Source organism: Rhinatrema bivittatum, chromosome 2 (genome assembly GCF_901001135.1).
Source record: "Rhinatrema bivittatum chromosome 2, aRhiBiv1.1, whole genome shotgun sequence".
Lineage (NCBI taxonomy): Eukaryota > Metazoa > Chordata > Amphibia > Gymnophiona > Rhinatrematidae > Rhinatrema > Rhinatrema bivittatum.
The window spans coordinates 538,359,621-538,382,045 of NC_042616.1; the positions used below are offsets into that span (position 1 = coordinate 538,359,621).

At 42.4% G+C, this 22,425-nt stretch overlaps 2 long non-coding RNA genes across 2 annotated transcripts; one reads left to right on the forward strand and one right to left on the reverse strand.

Annotated features, from left to right (window-relative positions):
- Positions 1–11,674: 11,674 nt before the first annotated feature.
- Positions 11,675–12,152, reverse strand: LOC115086205. The gene is made up of 3 exons (XR_003855151.1): positions 12,105–12,152; positions 11,886–12,008; positions 11,675–11,806 (listed from the first exon to the last, which is right to left on the reverse strand). It is a non-coding gene; the product is annotated as an uncharacterized LOC115086205 (long non-coding RNA).
- Positions 12,153–13,471: 1,319 nt separating this feature from the next.
- LOC115086206 lies at positions 13,472–13,953 on the forward strand. The gene is made up of 3 exons (XR_003855152.1): positions 13,472–13,519; positions 13,616–13,738; positions 13,818–13,953. It is a non-coding gene; the product is annotated as an uncharacterized LOC115086206 (long non-coding RNA).
- The last annotated feature ends 8,472 nt before the right edge of the window (positions 13,954–22,425 follow it).

Here is a 22,425-nt window from a genome sequence, read left to right on the forward strand (position 1 = left end):
TAGTGAGCACCACTCCCAGCTGTGCAAGTCACCACTTTCCTGGATCACCTGATGCCTTAGTCCCAGCCTTACTTCAACCAGCCTGTCCGGTCCCTCAGTGCCTCTTCAGTGAGTCACCTTGGCTCTCTGACTTGACCAGCCTTACCTCGTTACTTTGCCTTGTCTGGTTATTTTTGCCTATATAGTCTCCTGTCTTGCCTTGTAGCTTACCCAGGCCTTTTACCTTGTTCTCCGGCCTCTCTTAGCCTCTTGCCTTGCTTTGGGCCCTTATGGCCTTGCTCTGTGGCCTCCCAGGCCTACCTGCCATGCTCAGTTCCCTGTTGGGATTTCCTGTTGATTGTTGCTTGTTTTCTATAGTCCAGTCCTTGTCTAAGTCCTGTCCTTGTCCAGTCCTTGTTCTGTCTTGCACTGCCCAGTCCAGTCTCTTGTCTGTTTCCCAGGCCTTGCCCTTGTCCTCCAGCCCCCAGCCTGTGTTCTGTATCCAGCTCCCAGTCTGCTTGAATCCAGCTCTCGGCCTATATACAGCTCCCACTCCTCATCAGCACCATGATGTTACCAAGAAGGCAAGTCCTACCAGCTCCAAGAACCCAAGGGCTCAACCTGCAGGGGAGAAGGTTGGTTAGACAAAAAACCAGCTCCAGTCCGGACCTGTGGTTCTGTCCTGCTTCTGCAGGGTTGCTCACTAACTCCAGCTCGCTGCCCCATGACAGAATGAAGAGGCCAAACAACCTTCACAGGAATGGGTGTAGGGCTTCCTACCAACCTGGTGAGTGTAGAACAGATTTTACTCGTTCTATTACTAGCACTAGCAATGGTGTTCCTCCCCAGCAATTGAAGCCTTCCCAGGTTCTATACTTTGTTATGTTTGTCCTGCCTGCTAAATTTGGAATCCTTCACATTATCTAGAATGCAGTGCGTGTCATTTTCCTAATTTTGAATTGTGGGACTATACAGAGTGCTGGCCTATAACCTCTGCATCCATAAATGCCTATAGCACCTGTGCTGCACCCCAGCCAGATCCCAAGCTATTAATTCCCCTTCTTGGTGATACAATTGTATTGCAGACCCCAGCTTATTGGAAATGCAGCAAATGTCCAGCTAAAAATTATCAGATATTTTCAGACTATATCAGATGTGGTTCCCTCAACCCACCTTGTGGGAATGTAAATGTCTTCTCAGTATATGCCTTCTGACAGAGCCTGTCCAATTTATTCTGTAACCAATCCAGCTCCTTTGAAAACCATATCACATGTAGACACAAGTAAATTTAGCCAAGGAAAGTTTAAACTTTTAGCTGTAAAGGCACAATTGGCTTCCACATCCAGCCTAGAGTATCTGAAAACCACAGTTTCAAAGCCAGCTCCTGTTATGCAAACCTTACATTCTAACAGCAGGAAAGCTCTCTCTCAAGAAATACCAGCACAGCCTCTGTGAAAATCAAGGTCATAAGTAAGAACATAAGAAATTGCCATGCTGGGTCAGACCAAGGGTCCATCAAGCCCGGCATCCTGTTTCCAACAGAGGCCAAAACCAGGCCACAAGAACCTGGCAATTACCTGGCAAGTTATCAGAAAAATTGTAAAACTTTACCTGCCAAGGCAAAATTTGCTTCTGGATTCAGCCAAGACAATCATGTGCCAGTGAATGCTCTGAGTAATCCTGCTCCTGACCCACTGTCTCAATATGTAGAAGTTTTGAAACAAAGAGAGCTAATTGATTCTGCCCATGGAGCTCAGTTGTCTTCAGCTGCAAGTAGCAAACTGCTAATGAGATCAATTCTGACTCATAGGAAAGTAGGTAAAATATTTATTTATTTGTTTGTTTGTTTGTTTGTTTGTTTTTATGTACCGGTATTCGAGAATACATCATATCGGTTTACAAAATTACAGTGGCCTTGCACCCCTTGAGACTCTCTCTCCTTCTCCCTCCGAAAGTGCTCCTGTCTTGGACTGTACCTAACCTCTCTGACACTCTCTGCATCCAGTCGTGTACTCTCTCCGGTACCAGCCACACAGAGTTATCCTAAGTCCAGCCGGCCCCGGCACCCAAGGGCTCAACCTGCGGGGAAACGATGGCCGGGACTGGCGAAGTCCCAGCTTGCCTCTGTTCCCGGTCATCCTCGCCTCCCGATGGTGGGGACCTGTGGGGCCCAACCCTTCAGGTAGCATCAACCCCACCTTGGGTCAAGGGTCCATAATTCCTAACCCAATCTAGTCAGGATTTTCAGGATAGCCACAGTGTATGTGCATGAGAAAGATCTGCATACATTGGATACCCAGTGTATGCAAATCTGTCTCATGCATATTTATTATAGATATCCTGGAAACCCTGATCTAAACCAATGTAGAATACCCTCACCCAACCCCAGAATTACAACCTAGCTAGTAAAATAGAGTGACTCATGCAGTCAAATGCTGCTGAAATGTCAAGAGACACCATAAATGATCGCACTGCCCTCAGCAAGTTGACACAATATGTAATTGGTTATCGATAGTAACAAAGTTTCCATATTATGATAAGTACTAAAGCCACACTGATGCGGATTTAGGTTGTTGAAGTCATGAATGAAATCAGTAAGTTGGGCCAAAATTATTTTTTCTAACACCGTTGCCAAGGAAGGGAGAATAGAAATGGGACAATAGCAAATTTCCTTTCTTCAACACTGGAGTAACCAAAGTTTTCTCTACAAAGGCAGGTACAGTCCCTTCAGAGAGATACATTTACAGCTCTAGTAAGAAGTTTAAGAAAATGAGGTTGAAAGCCATATTAAATCTCAAAAGAACATGCAGCATGATAGCAATGCAGAGTTTAATACCTCAGCATTCACAGTACAGGCTGCTACATAAAATTGTTCCCATCAACTAGGACTATTCATTGTATTCAAGCACATTGTTTCATACTGTATGTCAGTTATGGCCACTTAACACTGAGATATCTTTTCAGACCAATGATTAGCAAATTGCTCACAATGAGGCAAATTTTCAAAACTAGTACGCCATGATGAGTGCAATAAACTATTGTTAATGCCAAAAAGTTCTTGAGGAGAGTTAAAGGCTGATTGCATTTGAGATGTCTAATAGTGGTTTTTACTCCATTAAAAGGTCAATCTAAATGGTTCTAGTTACTGTTTGAACTACATGGGACTCCATAGTACAGAGCACTTCACAGTTCAAAGAGTGGATAACTGAACTGTGCAGGCAGAAGAAGAGAGGTGTCCGCGAATGAGACTGCATCGCTGAATGATGCTGATGATTGACATCACCGGCACTAGAGCATGGAGGGACAAGTTAAGGGAAAGAGACAAATATTAGAAGCTGAAGCTGAGAGGGGGAGAGTGGGGAATCACTGTGATTGGAGAGAGGGAGGGGATTGGGGAACAAAGACCTAAGGATTGGTAGGAGAGGGAGAAATCCTGATTGGGATTTAGGATTGCATAGAAAAGTTAGGATTTGGGAATAGAATGGGAGTGTGGGGAGAGCAGGGACTCTGAATTGGGTGGAAGAGTTGGGAGAATGAGGAAAAATGGAGATCTGAGGATTAGGAAGAGTGCGGGTCTGAGTAGGAATTGGAGAGAGTAGGGACTGAGCGATTGGGTGGAGGTTGTAAGCATAGTTTGCATTATTTAGGCTGGGAGGGATATGAGTGGGGGTTTGAGAAGGGGCTATAAATGTGAAATTGGTGTAAGAGAAGGGAGGCTGAACTGTAAGGAGAAATTAAGAGGTGGTCTAAAGGACCTGGAGGGCTGGGGAGAAGATGAGAGGCAGTAGAAAGGTATGGGTCTATGATGGGGTGAGAGAAAATGGAAATGGAGAGTTGGATAAAGAGGGTAATGGGAAGCTGGATAAGAGGATAAGACACAGAAAAGGGCTGGGGTTGGGGTAAGGAAGGAATAACAAGGTAGAAGCTGGAGCTGATGAGGGGATGAAAAGCAGAGGAAAGTAGATGAGGGTTGGGGTGAGTACAGAGGGTAAAAATTGTTACTAGGGAGTGGGTGAAAGAAAGTAATGGGTACTGGGAAAGGAGTAAGACAAAAGGGGGAATAGGATGATTGAAAAAAATATAAGAGAGAGTGAGGAGATAGTCTGTGAAGGGAATGAGAAAAAGAGATGTTAGGAGAGAAATAAAAACAGGGAGATTGAGGACTGAAGAGTTAGAGAGGGAGAGGAGGAATGAAATCTGAGTGGATAGAGAGGCAGAAAAAAGAGAAAGGGAGGAAATAAAAGGGACAAGAGGAAATAAAAAAGTTCCAAATGAACAACAGACCTTGGAAAATACGTATGCGCAATTATATAACATGTGTGCGCTGGCGGGGCCTTCTCCAGTTAACATAAGAACCTAAAAAATGCCATCCTGGGTCAGAACAAGGGTCCATCAAGCCCAGCATCCTGTTTCCAACAGTGGCCAATCCAGGCCATAAGAATCTGGCAAGTACCCAAAAACTAAGTCTATACCATGCTACTGTTGCTAGTAATAGCAGTGGCTATTTTCTAAGTCAATTTAATCAATAGCAGGTAATGGACTTCTCATCCAAGAATTTATCCAATCCCTTTTTAAACCCAGCTACACTAACTGCACTAACCACATCCCCTGGCAACAAATTCAAGAGTTTAATTGTGCTAACTTCATGGAGTGCCCCCTAGTCCTATTATCAGAAAGAGTAAGTAACCGATTCACATCTAACCGTTCTGGACCTCTCATGATTTTAAACACCTCTATCAGATCCCCCCTCAGCCGTCTCTTCTCCAAGCTGAACAGTCCTAACTAGGGATGTGAATCGTTTTTTGACGATTTAAAATATCGTCCGATATATTTTAAATCGTCAAAAATTGTTAGAAGCGCGATACAATAGGAATTCCCCCGATTTATCGGCAAAAATCGTAAATCGGGGGAAGGGGGAGGGGAAGGGGGAGGGCGGAAAAACTGGCACACTAAAACAACCCTAAAACCCACCCTGACCCTTTAAAATAAATCCCCCACCCTCCCGAACCCCCCCAAAATGCCTTAAATTACCTGTGGTCCAGAGCGGGGGTCCCGGTGTGATCTTTTACTCTCGGGCTTGCGGTGCATTGTAGAAATGGCGCCGGCACTACCTTTGCCCTGTCATATGACAGGACAAAGGTAGCGCCGGCGCTATTTTGTTTTTTGTCCCCCGACGTCAGGAGCGTAGGAGATCGCTCCTGGACCCCCACTGGACCCCCAGGGACTTTTGGCCAGCTTGGGGGGGCCTCCTGACCCCCACAAGACTTGCACTCGAATCGTTTTGCCGTACAAAATGGCGCCGGCCATACAGCGTATGGCCGGCGCCATTTTGTACGGCATAACGACGTCAGGAGCGTAGGAGATCACTCCCGGACCCCCGCTGGACTCGAAAGTCCAGCGGGGGTCCGGGAACGACCTCCTGCAGTCAAATCGTTTTGCCGTACGGCCGGCAACACGATTCGACTGCAGGAGGTCGTTCCGGACACCCGCTGGACTTTTGGCAAGTCTTGTGGGGGCCTCCTGACCCCCACAAGACTTGCCAAAAGTCCCTGGGGGTCCAGCGGGGGTCCGGGAACGACCTCCTGCAGTCGAATCGTGCTGCCGTACGGCCGGCGCCATTTTGCGCAAAATGGCGCCGGCCGTACGGCAAAACGATTTGAGTGCAGGAGGTCACTCCCAGACCCCCGCTGGACTTTTGGCAAGTCTTGTGGGGGTCAGGAGGCCCCCTCAAGCTGGCCAAAAGTCCCTGGGGGTCCAGCGGGGGTCCGGGAGCGATCTCATACGCTCCTGATGTCGGGGGACAAAAAACAAAATGGCGCCGGCGCTGCCTTTGCCCTGCACCGCAGGCCCGAGAGTAAAAGATCACACCAGGACCCCTGCTCTGGACCCCAGGTAATTTAAGGCATTTTGGGGGGGTTGGGGAGGGTGGGGGATTTATTTTAAAGGGTCGGGGTGGGTTTTAGGGATGTTTTAGTGTGCCGGTTTTCCCGCCCTCCCCCGATTTACGATTTACACGATATTTACAAAAACAAAACCACGACGATCCGATTCCCTCCCCCCCCAGCCGAAATCGATCGTTAAGACGATCGATCACACGATTCACATCTCTAGTCCTAACCTCTTTAGCTTTCCTCATAGGGGAGCTGTTCCATCCCCTTTATCATTTTGGTCACCCTTTTCTGTACCTTCTCCATCGCAACTACATCTTTTTTGAGATGCGGCGACCAGAATTGTACACAAGGTGTACAAGTATTCAAGGTGCAGGTGTACAAGTATTCAAGGTGCAGTCTCAACATGGAGCGATACAGAGGCATTATGACATTTTCTGTTTTATTAACCATTCCCTTTCTAATAATTCCCAACATTCTGTTTGCTTTTTTGACTGCCGCAGCACACTGAACCGACGATTTTAATGTGTTATCTACTATGATGCCTAGATCTCTTTCTTGGGTGGTAGCTCCTAATATGGAACCTAACATTCTGTAACTATAGCATGGGTTATTTTTCCCTATATGCATCACCTTGCACTTATCTACATTAAATTTCATCTGTCATTTGGATGCCCAATTTTCCAGTTTCACAAGGTCTTCTTGCAATTTATCACAATCCACTTGTGATTTAACTACTCTGAATAATTTTGTATCATCTGCAAATTTGATTACCTCACTTGTCATATTCCTTTCCAGATCATTTATAAATATATTGAAAAGTATGGGTCCCAATACAGATCCCTGAGGCACTCCACTGCAAACTCCCTTCCACTGATTAAATTGTCCATTTAAATCTACTCTCTGTTTCCTGTCTTTTAGCCAGTTTGTAATCCATGAAGGACTTCGCCACCTATCCCATGACTTTTTACTTTTTCTAGAAGCCTCTCATGAGGAACTTTGTCAAACGCCTTCTGAAAATCCAAATACACTACATATACCGGTTCACCTTTTTTAACTCCTTCAAAAAAGTGAAGCAGATTTGTGAGGCAAGACTTGCCCTGGGTAAAGCCATGCTGACTTTGTTCCATTAAACCATGTCTTTCTATATGTTCTGTGATTTTGATCTTTAGAACACTTTCCACTATTTTTCCTGGCACTGAAGTCAGGCTAACTGGTCTGTAGTTTCCTGGATCACCCCTGGAGCCCTTTTTAAATATTGGGATTACATTGGCCACCCTCCAGTCTTCAGGTACAAAGGATGATTTTAATGATAGGTTACACATTTTTACTAATAGGTCTGAAATTTCATTTTTTAGTTCCTTCAGAACTCCCTTCCCCTTCCCCTATCCCTATCCTAATCTACCCCTAACTTTTTTAACTAACCTTTTGCTCCTGCAAAGGAGCAGGAACAAGTTGTGCACGCCAGCACCCTGCCAGCATGCAATCCCCCGGCACAGCAGCAAATGGCCGCTGTACTGGACACTTCTGGCTCTGCCCCACCCTGTCCTGCCCCAGACCACCCCGCCCCACCCAGAAAACGCCCCCCAGCCTGCCCCTTTCAGAAAGGCCTGCACTTATCTGCATACCGGCCTTTACGTGCATTGCCGGGCCATTTTGAAAATAGGCTCGGTGCTCGCTAGGCCAGCCACACGCTTAAAGGCCGGATTTTACGCATGTGGCCTTCTGAAAACACGCCCTTTTATTTTCAGTTTAGTGATTGGAAAATGTCAGCTTTGGGAATATGCATTTTTGTTTCTATTTCTCCAGTGTTGCACTGCATGCAGAATCTAGCTACTTGGGGTTTCCAGTTCTATTTTCGCCTGCATATTTCTAATTTCTGCTTTTTTAACTTGTATTTGGGGGTTTATCTGTGTTCTGTGTATGTGACTGAGATGCACTTTTTCTATTAGCATGTACTGAAGTTTCTGTATGGGGTTTTGCAGAAGTGTGGTTTATTCTGTTTCCCTCCAGTAGGAGGTATACTAGTGCTCTAGAGTCCTGTATAATATTTGCAGTGCTTCCTTTTCATAGGTATAGTTGTTTCTGTTGAGTCCTGGAAGTTAGGCTCTAATGGTATGGTAGATTCATTCTAGCTCCTTAGTATGATTGTTGTAGTGTTTTGTGACTGGTCAGCAGAGGGAGGTTATGTTGCTGTTAATGAGGTGACACTAGAACATGAATATTAATTTAAAGTTTAACATTTTAAGAATATGATCAACAAAGAAAAGATGTTCTGTCTGCAAGCATATAAATATTTAGAGCTGCTATCCAGACCAACCACAATATATAAATTATAGGTTGGAATCAACCATAGTGGTCTACCTTAATATGTTACGACCACTAATATTACAAATGGTTTTACATTTTCTTAATAATTTTAAAATTTCTCAATATGCAATTAAAATCCAAATCTCTGTACTTCTTACAAGTTTGAGGAATGTTCCAAAATCAAGCCAAAATGAAATTTAAAAAAGTCAAATAAATTGAGGAAAAGCTTATCTAGAGAATACTCGAGGTTAATCTCACTCAGGCCTGACATGGTGCCGTGTTCATAAGTCCTGCAACAGGGAGAATTTAAATCCAAAGCTTTGTCATCACACATCTCTTGAATGGAAGAATGCCACTACAGTCCCCTTATGACAATATTTTCATCAGCTTTTAAAATCTCTACAAAATTGAGGATAGATGCTGTATTTAGGGAAATTAGACACCTAAACAGACCCTTCACCAAGACCCAAGGGAATTCATGGTAAAGAATACCACTGGATATTTATATGCTTGCAGATAGAACATCTTTTCAGTTGTGACCAGGCGTACTGCATGTCTTTGTTCTATTATGGGGTTTCCCGGTTAGATTGGGGCTTTTTTTGGAGTACTTTGAGAATATGATGTTCAGTTATGTGTTTTTATATGATCATTCTTGTGGGGCGAGGAGTGGGGGAGATTGTGATCAGTGTTTTAGAAATTAAAATCTTGGGGAAAGGCCTGAGTCTTTAAGCACCTAGCAATGCCTCTGGGAGTCAGATTAGACCTGCAGGGGCCAGAAAGAAAAGGAGAAAGTTTTAGATTTTTATATTCAGCTTCTCAGCACTTCAAAGTGTACTACATCCAGGTACTACAGGTACCCACAGGGCTCACAATCTAATTTTATACTTGAGGCAATAAAGGGTAAAGTGACTTGCCCAAGGTCACAAGGAGCAACAGTGGGATTTGAACCCTGGTTTCCCTAGATTGTAGCCCACTACTCCTCCATGCCTCCACTCCAATCTGAATAAGGTGAGAGGGAGGAGAAAGTTTACACCTCATCCTGCCGATCTGACCTCCCTACCCCTTGCTTCCCCCCTCAAATTAAGCAGTAAAAGCATGCCAAGAGGCCAATGCAATAAAATGCATCTAGCCTAACGCACAGATTAACAAGCAGTTGGACACGCGTTTTGGATGCGTTAGACTTGCACCCGATGGAATAAGGGGATTAACGCATAGTTTCAAAAAATAGAAGCTATATTTGGATGCCTTATTGTTCTACCAGTGAATTCAGAGAGGAAAAAAACAGATGAGCAATACTATTACATCAAGACTGTCTATCACTCTTTGCCAATTCTTCCTATGAAATCAGTATTTGAACAATAAGGCATCCTACCACAAATTCTATTTTTCTGAAATTAGAAAACTTTAGAGTTTTAAGGAAGGATAAAAATGGTTTTTTTGCAGTAATAGGCTAGCTATAATTCTCCTTGGACTGAAACATTGCTGAAAAACACTGCCGTTTTTAGGGCCGGATTTAGGATTTGGACTCCCATGGGCAGAATTGGAGAGTAATGGGAGGGGGTGGCGGTGGCGATGGTGGTATTGGTAGAAGATCCTAGAACTCAGATAATGGGTGAAGTGTCTTTACCACTACTCCTCTCCAGAGTGCCGTTGCATACCCCTTTGAAGTAGGTGACTGGAAAAGGCTCCTCCTTGGCTCAGTTGTATTCCTCTTTGGCCTGGGTATTTGGTGCCTTCAGAACCCTAGGCAATTGCCTATGTTGTCTCTCTCTAATTAAATCAAATGAAAGCTCTTGGCCTAGAAAAAAAAAAGTGCCTAGGAGCACAGTAAGAATATTTATTTATTTATTTATTTAAAAACTTTTATATACCAGTATATTATAGTGTTGTAAACATTTTATTGAAACAGAACACAACCTTCCTGCAGCCTTGAGAATGGCAAATACCTTGGCAGTTAAAAGACTAATACTGAAATCCTACATCTTGTTGTATTGAATAATTCATTTAAGCTTTTCTATGAATACACTCTGATACAAGTATGCTAGGGCAGTAGAATAGCATTTTTATTCCTGTAGCTCGCTTCTAGGCTGATGCAGAGAGGTGCATTCAGCAACCACACTTGAACACAATTTTGTGAGTGTAAACCTTACTGTCGATGCAGCAAGGAGTTTTATGCTCATAAAATGTGTGTAAAAAAAAATGTGAGTACTGCTTAGTGTCCTCAGAAATCCCATGCAAATCAGGGCATTAAGCAGTACTCCCCACTGCAGAGAGGAGCAGGGGCCTAACCTAAGGTTTTCATAATGCTGGAAGCTTTGCTCCTGGTCAGAGATGGAGGTGCCAAGGGGGTGCCAGAGATAGTGACTGACCAAGCAGTTCACTTAGATTAAAAGCCTCTTCAGCCAATGTTCCCTTTTGCACAAGCAGCCTCTCCATACTCTCAATAATCAAGTGCTAATTGACTACCAGAATTTTTTAGACCTTTTTACATTTCAAAATAAAACTAAAATAGTATTGATTCCAGCATACATGAACTTAGTTTAAGATGGGTTCAGCAAATCAGTTTCATCACAGTTCCTAAGCCCTGATAAATGTAACGCCCTTATAAACATGCAAGATCTATTCATTCCCTCAACTCTGCCACATCCCTCCTGAGTTGAAATGTGCATTCAGCCTGTGCCTAATGCACGTTTTAACTCCTCCTTAGCACATTTTAACTCCCAGTGCATTAGTATAGCATTAGCTTACTGCATCGGGAGTTACATTTTTAAATCTGTGCGTTAAGAAACTGTGCACTGGATTTCAGCATATAGTTTTAACGCACGGATTATAGCATTGGGCTGTCAGAAGGGGGTGGCTCCACTTGTTGTGATTTACGGCCCTCACTTTGAGCAGGAAGGCATGCTGTGTCCTCCATTTATGTATATGCCACGCATGCACAAGATATTCCACACTTGTTATACAGTAAAACAGTAGCTTGAAATAAAAGCATAATAGTCAAGTGAAAAATCAACTGTGTTGAAAAAAGCAGGAAAGAACGTAAAGGGGGTCAAGTTTCGACTCAGAGACTCGACTGCCAAGGTTAGAGAAAACTTCACTCACATTTTTGTCCTCGCTAAGTACTGAAGCCATGACTGGAGCCTGCTGTTTCTCAGATGCTATACAATAACTGAGGGAGAATAATCAAAAATTGGTTCCCCAATATACACAATTACCCAAATAAGGAGAACCTTATATCATATAACAAACGTCATTTAAAACACACATTTATTTAAGAGAGACACCACTTGATATAAACCCACATATACAGTCACATATTTAAAAACATCACAAACATGAACATCATATAGGCAGAGAAATATTTATAAATATGATATCATCATAAACATTATAACCTCCAAATAAATTGTATTAAAGTGCTTCAGAGTGCCAGTTCTCGTAGCTTTCAACTTCACAGATTGTTTCCATTAAATTCTCATACTACTTGAGCTTCACAGTTCTTCTTCAATGATCACTGCCATAATGAAATTCACTCAAATACTGCCCGTCACCACTCCCGATACTGATCCCGACGAAGATCTCCGTTTCACCTGACAAGCAGGCTTCTTCAGGGGAAACGTCTAATATCTCTGCAACAATCAGACATAACCATTTACCTCCTCCACATAAAACAAATAACCCCATATTGTTTAAACTATAAATCCTTACCATGTGAATCCAACCACGGGACACACAAAAATCGTTTATCCAAAACACGAATTTCTTCAAAATTCTTTAATTCACTTTAACTTCATCAAAACTTCATATCATTTCTTCAAGCTGGTCACAAAACTGCAAACCAAAAACGTTATTTCCAATCATCAAAACTTTAAAAATATAAGAAATGGAAGACAGCATACGACCTGAGCAAACGCTACCACCACGTACCTTCAAAAGTGGAAGTGACATCATCACTTCCTTTCTGCAAGGATCTCCATACTGCAACACCCAATGCTCTGCCTACTCTATATATAGTCCTCAACCACCGCGATTACCAATTAAGGAACTTAAATGAATTCACTCACTCATCAACCCTATTCCAATGCTACAAACACCAGCGAAAACCACACAATCAACTTATGGCAACAAATCTGCACCAAAGCCCTTGAATAAGATCGACAATAAACTTCAACAAAACCAGAATAACTTCCAACCCTTCAATTATTTAATGAAAGCTCCCCACTCAATTGGACCATTGAGTCCATGTGGACTCACAGTGCCCCAATTGAAAATATAACGTTGTTCAACCCGTCTTAGAATAGCTGATAAATCACCCCCAAACTGCAATTTAATCTTTTTAATAATAAAGAATTTTAATTCTTCTATCGAATGACTATTATCACTCCAGTGTTTGACTAATGGAGCATTCTCAACACCTAACCTAATCCTGCTTCTATGTTCCCCAATACGTAATTTAATAGCTCTGGTAGTTTGCCCAATATAAATGAGCTGACATGGACAGATGATTGCATAAATCACGCCATTAGAAGTACAAGTAAACCTTTCTGGAATCACATAAGGCCGACACAAATTCGGATGATGAAACACTTTCAAAGGTAACACATGTTCACAAACAGAACAATCCACAGGGTCAATTTGCCTGTGGATCTTGTTCTGTTTGTGAACATGTGTTACCTTTGAAAGTGTTTCATCATCCGAATTTGTGTCGGCCTTATGTGATTCCAGAAAGGTTTACTTGTACTTCTAATGGCGTGATTTATGCAATCATCTGTCCATGTCAGCTCATTTATATTGGGCAAACTACCAGAGCTATTAAATTACGTATTGGGGAACATAGAAGCAGGATTAGGTTAGGTGTTGAGAATGCTCCATTAGTCAAACACTGGAGTGATAATAGTCATTCGATAGAAGAATTAAAATTCTTTATTATTAAAAAGATTAAATTGCAGTTTGGGGGTGATTTATCAGCTATTCTAAGACGGGTTGAACAACGTTATATTTTCAATTGGGGCACTGTGAGTCCACATGGACTCAATGGTCCAATTGAGTGGGGAGCTTTCATTAAATAATTGAAGGGTTGGAAGTTATTCTGGTTTTGTTGAAGTTTATTGTCGATCTTATTCAAGGGCTTTGGTGCAGATTTGTTGCCATAAGTTGATTGTGTGGTTTTCGCTGGTGTTTGTAGCATTGGAATAGGGTTGATGAGTGAGTGAATTCATTTAAGTTCCTTAATTGGTAATCGCGGTGGTTGAGGACTATATATAGAGTAGGCAGAGCATTGGGTGTTGCAGTATGGAGATCCTTGCAGAAAGGAAGTGATGATGTCACTTCCACTTTTGAAGGTACGTGGTGGTAGCGTTTGCTCAGGTCGTATGCTGTCTTCCATTTCTTATATTTTTAAAGTTTTGATGATTGGAAATAACGTTTTTGGTTTGCAGTTTTGTGACCAGCTTGAAGAAATGATATGAAGTTTTGATGAAGTTAAAGTGAATTAAAGAATTTTGAAGAAATTCGTGTTTTGGATAAACGATTTTTGTGTGTCCCGTGGTTGGATTCACATGGTAAGGATTTATAGTTTAAACAATATGGGGTTATTTGTTTTATGTGGAGGAGGTAAATGGTTATGTCTGATTGTTGCAGAGATATTAGACGTTTCCCCTGAAGAAGCCTGCTTGTCAGGTGAAACGGAGATCTTCGTCGGGATCAGTATCGGGAGTGGTGACGGGCAGTATTTGAGTGAATTTCATTATGGCAGTGATCATTGAAGAAGAACTGTGAAGCTCAAGTAGTATGAGAATTTAATGGAAACAATCTGTGAAGTTGAAAGCTACGAGAACTGGCACTCTGAAGCACTTTAATACAATTTATTTGGAGGTTATAATGTTTATGATGATATCATATTTATAAATATTTCTCTGCCTATATGATGTTCATGTTTGTGATGTTTTTAAATATGTGACTGTATATGTGGGTTTATATCAAGTGGTGTCTCTCTTAAATAAATGTGTGTTTTAAATGACGTTTGTTATATGATATAAGGTTCTCCTTATTTGGGTAATTGTTTCTCAGATGCTGCCAGATGAAGTCATTTTGTTCTCCTTCCATGAGCAGCATTCCATTCCATCATATAACTCTAGAATACAGACAGAATGCATTACAGCTGACAATGTGAACTTTGTCACCGTACTGTGCACGGTGTGAATGTCATTCAAACTTATCATGCAGAAGGTCCAGTTCCCACCCACCTATTTATTTAACTTGAAATTCTTTATTTGGAAGAAAACCCTATTATTTTCCATCGCCATTTGTCCCTGCTTAGAGTCATGTTGGCTTTTATTTCTAAGCCTACAGAATTCCTAGCTGCATTACTGGCTCCTTGAGAGATGTGTATCATTTCGGCAGATGGGATTTAATCTACATACTGATATTAAAGCAATAAGAATGATTCTTGTTAGCTGATTGGCAGTACTTTAGTCACCCTGACTGTTGAAGCACTACATGGTTACTTTAGAAAGAAATAATTTTGTAAAAATTATATCTTACAGAGGTAGATTTCTGTTATAAGTGACCCCCAACTGCGCATTAGTCAGAATTTCACAGGCAGCCAGAAGTATAATATGGGTCTTAAGAAAAACATTTGTCCAGTTCTCCTTATTAGTTCCATAACCAGTCATAAAAAGAGGGTAACTTTAAAAGAAATGTGTGCAAACCCATAGTAATGTACATATGGGCCAACATGCACACATGTGAGAATTATATATCATGTGGGCACAATTGCATAAGAACATAAGAACATAAAAAATTGCCATGCTGGGTCAGACCAAGGGTCCATCAAGCCCAGCATCCTGTTTCCAACAGAGGCCAAACCAGGCCACAAGAACCTGGCAATTACCCAAACACTAAGAAGAACCCATGCTACTGATGCAATTAATAGCAGTGGCTATTCCCTAAGTAAATTTGATTAATAGCCATTAATGGACTTCTCCTCCAAGAACTTTTTTGAACCCAGCTACACTAAATGCACTAACCACATCCTCTGGCAACAAATTCCAGAGCTTTATTGTGCGTTGAGTGAAAAAGAATTTTCTCCGATTAGTCTTAAATGTGCATGCACAATATAAAATACGTGTAGCTTTTACGTGACTGTTATGCATTCCTTTGCACTTCTTTTTCACTGCCTGGCATTGCTCATGGTGGAGCACAAGAGGATGCTCTTCCCCATCCAGGGAGTTTGGAGAAGCTTACAGGAAAACAAGCAGGCCTGGAAAGGTCTGCAGCAAGAATTTTACCACTGGGTATCATACCCACGTCGGGTAAGTAGATAGCTGGTAGTAGTGGTGGGGTAGGTTAGGTGTGTGAGGGGAGCCACTAGGAGGGACAATAGGGGTGTGGAGATGGTGGTGGGGGCAGGTTAGGGTGTGCACTAGGCACTAGGGCTCCCCCAAGTGGCCTACAGGTAGGGCAAGAATCAATAGGTATGTATGGATACAGTAACAGATGTATATTACATTAATAGCATGATCAATTCATGTGTTGGAAATGTAATATAATGCAAGAGTGAAATCGAAGGAAAAGATAACAAGGGAGGACTTAAACCATTAGTCACAGTTTAGTAAAGGTGCAATAATGAGATAGAACTTCCTCAGGGTCATGTAGTAGATTTAATGGTGGCCCCCAACTGCAGAGTAAACTGATGCACTTCTTTCAGAAGGAAGAGATTCAGCCTTATCCAACGGTTCCTGTTACTCTCAAAATTATGTGCTATCTGGAAAGGGAGATTTCCACTGGCTGGACTGCCCAGCTTGCTTCCTTATGAAAAGGGTGCCATAGTAATTAATGGAGTGTACCTGTTCAGGGGGGATGTTCGGGCCTGGTGGCAGCACATCACTTCTAAGTGCATTAAGGGAGTGCAAAGAACCATGCTACTCACTCTAGAGTCAGTAGAATATATACTGTAGCTACATTCAAGTATGGAGGTAACTATAGCAGCTACAGTGTACTATAAACTTTGTATTCCTATATCACTGCATAACTTGAGGACCTGAAGAAGGCCCGAGAGCTGCGCTGAAAACATTGGAGGTGGCTGTACTTGCTGCATGCCAGGCAGAATGGGGCCAGAGGTAAGTTCATGATATGTCTATCACGTAGATTTTCACATGGTCTATGTCCTGTTTCCATCACCAACCACACTTTTGGTCTACAACTCGGCCACACCCTGTCTCTGCCTTGAGCTTAAACAAACCCTCATGCTAACATGCTTAGACCCTCTAATTTCTCAGGATCCGGAGCAGCACTGTCGTGAAGCATTACCTAGAAGACACCCTCAGGTCTAGCTGGAAACCCTTCATGGAGTTGGAAGCCATTCCTAAATTTATTACCACAGAAAGTATATGTCTCCTATCCTAGAAACACCCATATACTTTGTGCTGCATCATGGACCTTGATGCCTTGCAATATAGACCACAGCCCAACCCTTACATCAGCATTTAGATTTGGTTCAGTTGGGTTAATCTTGCACCCCTAAAACAGCTACCAGTAAGGGAAATCCCAACTCAGAGGTTTAAATCTACATGTGCCATTTATACCCTTCCCCCCCCCCCCAAGGGGCACCAGATGTGGATGCTGCAAAGCCACAAGCAGGGTTTAGTATATACATTAACACTTATATATCCCCTTAAGTAAAATCCAAAGGTCGGCGCTAATTTCTTCCGGCACCGGAAAAGTGCACAGAAAAGCAGCAAAAACTGCTTTTCTGTGCACCCTCTGACTTAATATCATAGCGATATTAAGTCAGAGGTCCCGAAGAGTAAAAAAGTAAAAAAAAAATAAAATTTGAATTCAGCCGGCGGCTGTCGGGCCGAAAACCGGACGCTCAATTTTGCCGGCGTCCGGTTTCCAAGCTTGTGGCTGTCAGCGGGCTCGAGAACAGACGCCGGCAAAATTGAGCGTCGGCTGTCAAACCCGCTGACAGCCGCCGCTCCTGTCCAAAAAAAGGCGCTAGGGACACGCTAGTGTCCCTAGCGCCTCTTTTTACCGCCAGGCCTAATTTAAATAAATTAACTTACTGTATCGCGCGCATAGGAGAGTGTCCTGTGCGTGCGCTGGGAGAGCGAGCGCTCGCCCGCTCTCCCGCGTTTTTTACTGTATCGGCCTGCAAGATAGGTGGTCCATGTGTTCTCCAGCCAGCCGGTAAGTCTAGCAGTTTGCTCAAAATTCTTTAAGAAGCTGTCGCGGTCCTCTCCAGGGGTCATCTTCAGTAAGGCTAAGGCCAGTGGGGGTAGCCTAGTCACCGCAGCTTGCCTGTGCCACTTGAGTTGGCAGACTGTTTTGCAGAGCCACCTTCTCCCACAGCACCTGCTGCTGGTCCATCGGGCTCTGCAAGGCGTTCTGCAGTTGCTGCTGCTGCCGCCCAGTTGCCAGGACCTGTATCACTTGCTCCATCATTGTCTGCATTCTGGGAAGATCTCACTAGTCCGGTAATTTTCCAGGGGAGGAGAATAGGGGAGAGGATGAGAGAAAGGAGGGGAAAAAAACCTTGCAGGCTTGCACAGCCCTGCCTCTCTTCTTGATCTCCTACCTATCTCCGGCAGGGCCACACCCCTTAGATGGTTTGTAGCACAGTTGAATGAGGAAACTGTGAGGGGCCCTGAAAAAAGAATTGCTGTTTTTGTTTTTTATCTAGCTGTGAGTCGGTGCCTGTGCCTCCCAAGCTAGTTCACTGGATCCCACTGCTACCACCACATGCAGCATATTCGGGCTGGCAGCAGCTTCAGGAACAGCCAAGGAACACAAGGAGACTTGAATGAATTATTTTGGTGCAAGTATTTATTTATGGTGCTTCAAAGAAACAGAAACCAAAAACAATAGCTCACTTTGCCTCAGGCACTAATATCAGATGCCATCTTCTTACATCCAGCACCATGATGAGGAAGTGGTGCATTCAGCACTATGAAGAGGTGAACGGTTTTTTTTTGCACATTATGCCTTGATGAAATGTCTCTTTGATGATGTGAATGCTACACAAACGTTTGGACAATCTATTGCTTGAAAGGAAAGAAACAGATCGTTCCCTGAGGCAGGAAGCTTGCTGCCTTCCGAAACGTAGACTGCATTGAAGTTGGTCTTCTCCCTTTGGAGATTTATCATGACATTTGGAGGGGCATCTATGACAGTTATATAAGATGTCTTCACGTTTTTCACTAATTTCACAAAATTATAAAAATAAGGTGGTAGAAGGCATAGACCAATGATTAAATTACAAAACAGGCAATGAAAAAAAGTTGCAGTAAATATTGCAGCATCAAGCCTGGAAATATGTCTTAGCCACCTCTTATTGATTATTATTGTTCATGATAATTCCAGGTTAAAAATTTGAAGGAAGGTTTTTTTTTACTTTGATTTATAAGTGTTTCCTATCCGGGACTTTTTTGAATATAATAATATCAGTTAAACATATTATGTACCATGAGATCCTACCGGCTTCCCGGGGCCTTGGCAAACTTCCTGGACTCTGATCCTATATACTATTATGAAGGGATGCTCCTGGGACCCAGAATCCTTTGCTTGTCTGTGCCTTAAGGGGAATCAAGCTGTGCGTTAAAGTGGTTTGAGGGATTATCTTGTATATTCCCTCACAATGTGGTTAGGGCAGTTAGTGTAGCTGGGTTTATAACAGGTTTGGATAGGTTCCTGGAGGAGAAGTCCATAAACTGCCATTAATCAAATCCACTGCTATCACTGGAATTAGTAGAATGGGATCTATTTAATGTTTGGGTATTTGCCAGATACTTGTAACCTGGATTGGCCACTGTTGGAAACAGGATGCTGGGCTTGATGGACTCTCAGTCTGACCCAGTATGGCAACTTCTTTTGTTCTTATGTTCTTAGTAATCCCCACTTATGACTCTCACCCCCCCAGTAGGTCCCAATAGGTCCCAGTAACATATACCCCCCCATTTAGCACTGTATGTCCCAGTTACCCCAATTTGTTCCAGTTGTCCCTAGAATAAACCAGAATGTCCCACTTACCACCCAGTATGGCCCACTCCCATCACTCTTTTTGACCCTGTCTATCCCAGGTAACCTCACTCTCTCCCCCCCCCCCCTCCTCTGTATGACCCTGTGTATCTTGGTGACCCCCTGCATGACTCAGGTATATCCCAGTTTGGTCACAGTCTGTCCCTGGTACACTCCCTCCCATCCCCTAACCTGCTTCTGTGTCCATTTACCTGGTGAAGCCAACTCACCAAACACCAAGTCAAAAATCAAAAGGAAAGTGTGCACTTGTTTGCATAAATGAGTAGTAGAAAATTAACACATAAATTGGATGACATTCACACATACACGCATATACACAGATATATGGTGCCTTTTTAAAATATGCATTATGCACGATCAGGCCACATTCATGCATATATGGCCTTTTTTACATGAGTGAGCCTTTGAAAATTTACCTTTAATTGTTACTTTTGCTTATAAATCATTGAAGCATTTTCAGAAGATGAATTTATACAAAAATCACTTATAATTGCAGAAAAATCAATACTGAATGTGCAGTACTCTTTTCATTAATTGGATTGGATTGGAGTACTTCTAGGTGTTAGACCATCTCACTTTACAGAATAATATATTGCAGAGCTTCAGTAGCCATATTGTCCCTGGAGAAAATTGAATTCTTGGCTAGGAACATGCAACTTCCAGCCATGTTGGTATGCAATGCATTAATTTTTGAAATCTCAATTTTTCTTTGGATGCAATCTAGAAAACTCATGTAAAACTACTTCTTTCAAAGTTAGATTTATAAGACTATAACAGGACTAAGCAAATGAAAATACTGAGAGTTTCTTTCAGGTAGACTCATCAATTTGGGTTACCCCTTCAGATGCTAATGGACTCCAGATCACAGATCATGTCAGGGAAACAATGGGACTCGTCACACATCTTTTGCTAGAGTGAATTGGTTTCACAGCAAGAGGTGCCCAGCCCAGTTGTTTGCCACTGAATGACACAGTGTAAAAAATGTGTGACGAGTCCCATTGAAGTCCCCATCAGATGTATAACCCAAACCCATGAGTCTACCTGAAAGAAATACATTCTTACAGGCCGATTCAGTAAAAGTTGCAGGAGAGTGTGCAAGCACCCGCTCTCCTGTGCACGCGATTCAGGGGGGAAGAAAATGCAAATTAGGGCCCACGGTAAAAAGAGGCGCTAGGTCCCTAGCGCCTCCTTTTTGACAGGAGCGGGGGCTGTCAGCGGGTTTGACAGCCGGCGCTCAATTTTGCCGGCATCGGTTCTCAAACCCGCTGACAGCCACGGGTTCGGAAAACGGACGCCGGCTAAACTGAGCACCCGTCTTCTGACCCGTGGGCCGCCAGTCAATTAAAAAATTTTTTGTAAAATTTTTGAATTTTTTTTTAAATTTTGGGGCCTCCGACTTAATATCGCTATGATATTAAGTCAGCGGGTGTACAGAAAAGCAGTTTTTTCTGCTTTTCTGTACATTTTCCCGGTGCCAGCAGAAATTAATGCCAGCCTTTGGGTAGGCGTTAATTTCTGAAATTAAAATGTGTGGCTTGGCTGCACATTTTACTTTCTGTATCGTGCGAGCCATCAACATGCATTTGCATGTTGATGGCGCTATTAGTTTCGGGGGGGTTGGACGCGCGTTTTCGACGCGCTATAATGGGTAATGCTAGCGCGTCAAAAACGTGCGTCCAAACCCGGGCTAACAGTGCGCTCCAGCGGAACGCACTGTACTGTATCGGCCCGTTAATATTTCCATTTGCTCAGTTCTATGATAGCCTTATTGATCTAAATTCTAAAGAAGTAGTTTTACATGAGTTTTCAAGATTGTATCCGAAGAAGAACTGAGGTTTCAAAAGCTAATGCTTACCAACATGACTGGAAAAGTTGCATGTTCCTAGCTAAGAATTCAATTTTCTCCAGGAACAATATGGCTACTGGATCTCTGCATTATTTGCAGTGCTCTGGACTGCTTGTGTTTTTAAAAATCAAAACATTCAACAATGCAAGAATACACAAGCAATTTGGATACCATTTGTTCATAAAAATGGCTATTTATTTGTGGTTCAATTCATCCAACATATTTTTGGCTTCCAGAGGATGAATAGCAGCAGATATTTGTTTTTCAGCAAACATCAGCTGTTGTAAAAGTAGATATTCTAGCCAAAAAAAAACAAACTGTGCTACTTGGAAAGAGGGATTAGTAAAGACACTCCACACACCATGGGCAGGATTAATGCCCTTAATCCTGCCCATGGTTTTGCCTCTCAGGATTGAGTCATCCAAACACGTAGATGCCATTTATTCACCTCCTAGAGCCCTCAGACATGAATATATTTAATCTTGTCTTAGTAAATCCAACTCTGGTAGCCTGTGCTCCCAATCATTCTGGTGAACTCTTTTTATTAATACTTTTAACCTATCTCAGTTTTTTTGCTCCATTTTTTTTTCATAATTTTCTTATACAACTGGAAAAATGCTCATCATAAAATGACAGGATTTGAGAGTTTCAAAGTACACATGCAGTCCATGCCCTCTAAAGACTGGAAAGATTCAGTCAATGAAGTCTACAAAATCTCTAAAGGTATTCTTTTCATCATGTATCAATGGAGTCTATAAAATAAACTTTAACATGCATGTCAAGGACCTTTTGTATATGCTAAAAATAGTGTCCTCTGCAATAAGGCCTTAACATGTATGTTAAAATTAATGTCTGTGAATGTAAATGAAGGAAGATCATATTCAAATGAGAGTCTACTGTGCGCATGATAAATAATGTGGAATGTCCACCCACTGTACTATTTAATGAGTGCTAATAACAGAACACTAATACCTGCTTTGGACCAAGAGATACCATGCATATTATTGAAAATGTTGAGCAAATTGCAAAGAACCTAAAAAATGAATTTCATGAACAGGAGATGGCACTATAAAACTGTACCCACAAGGCCTTCAGGATGAATGCATTTGACCACATTTTTCTTTGCGAAATCAAAATAAAACCAACCCACTTTTTTCAGAAATTCTTACACATTTATACATATTCACAACACAAATGGGTCTTCTCAAACAAAACAATTTCATATCACAGCAGTTCTTCAAGCTTTGCTCCTCATTATGTAAAAGGCATATAGGTTTTATAGCGATGGGCAGACTAGATAGGTCATACAGTCTTTTTCTGCTACCATAGTTCTACAGCGATGAGTAAATGAAGTCTACAATGTAT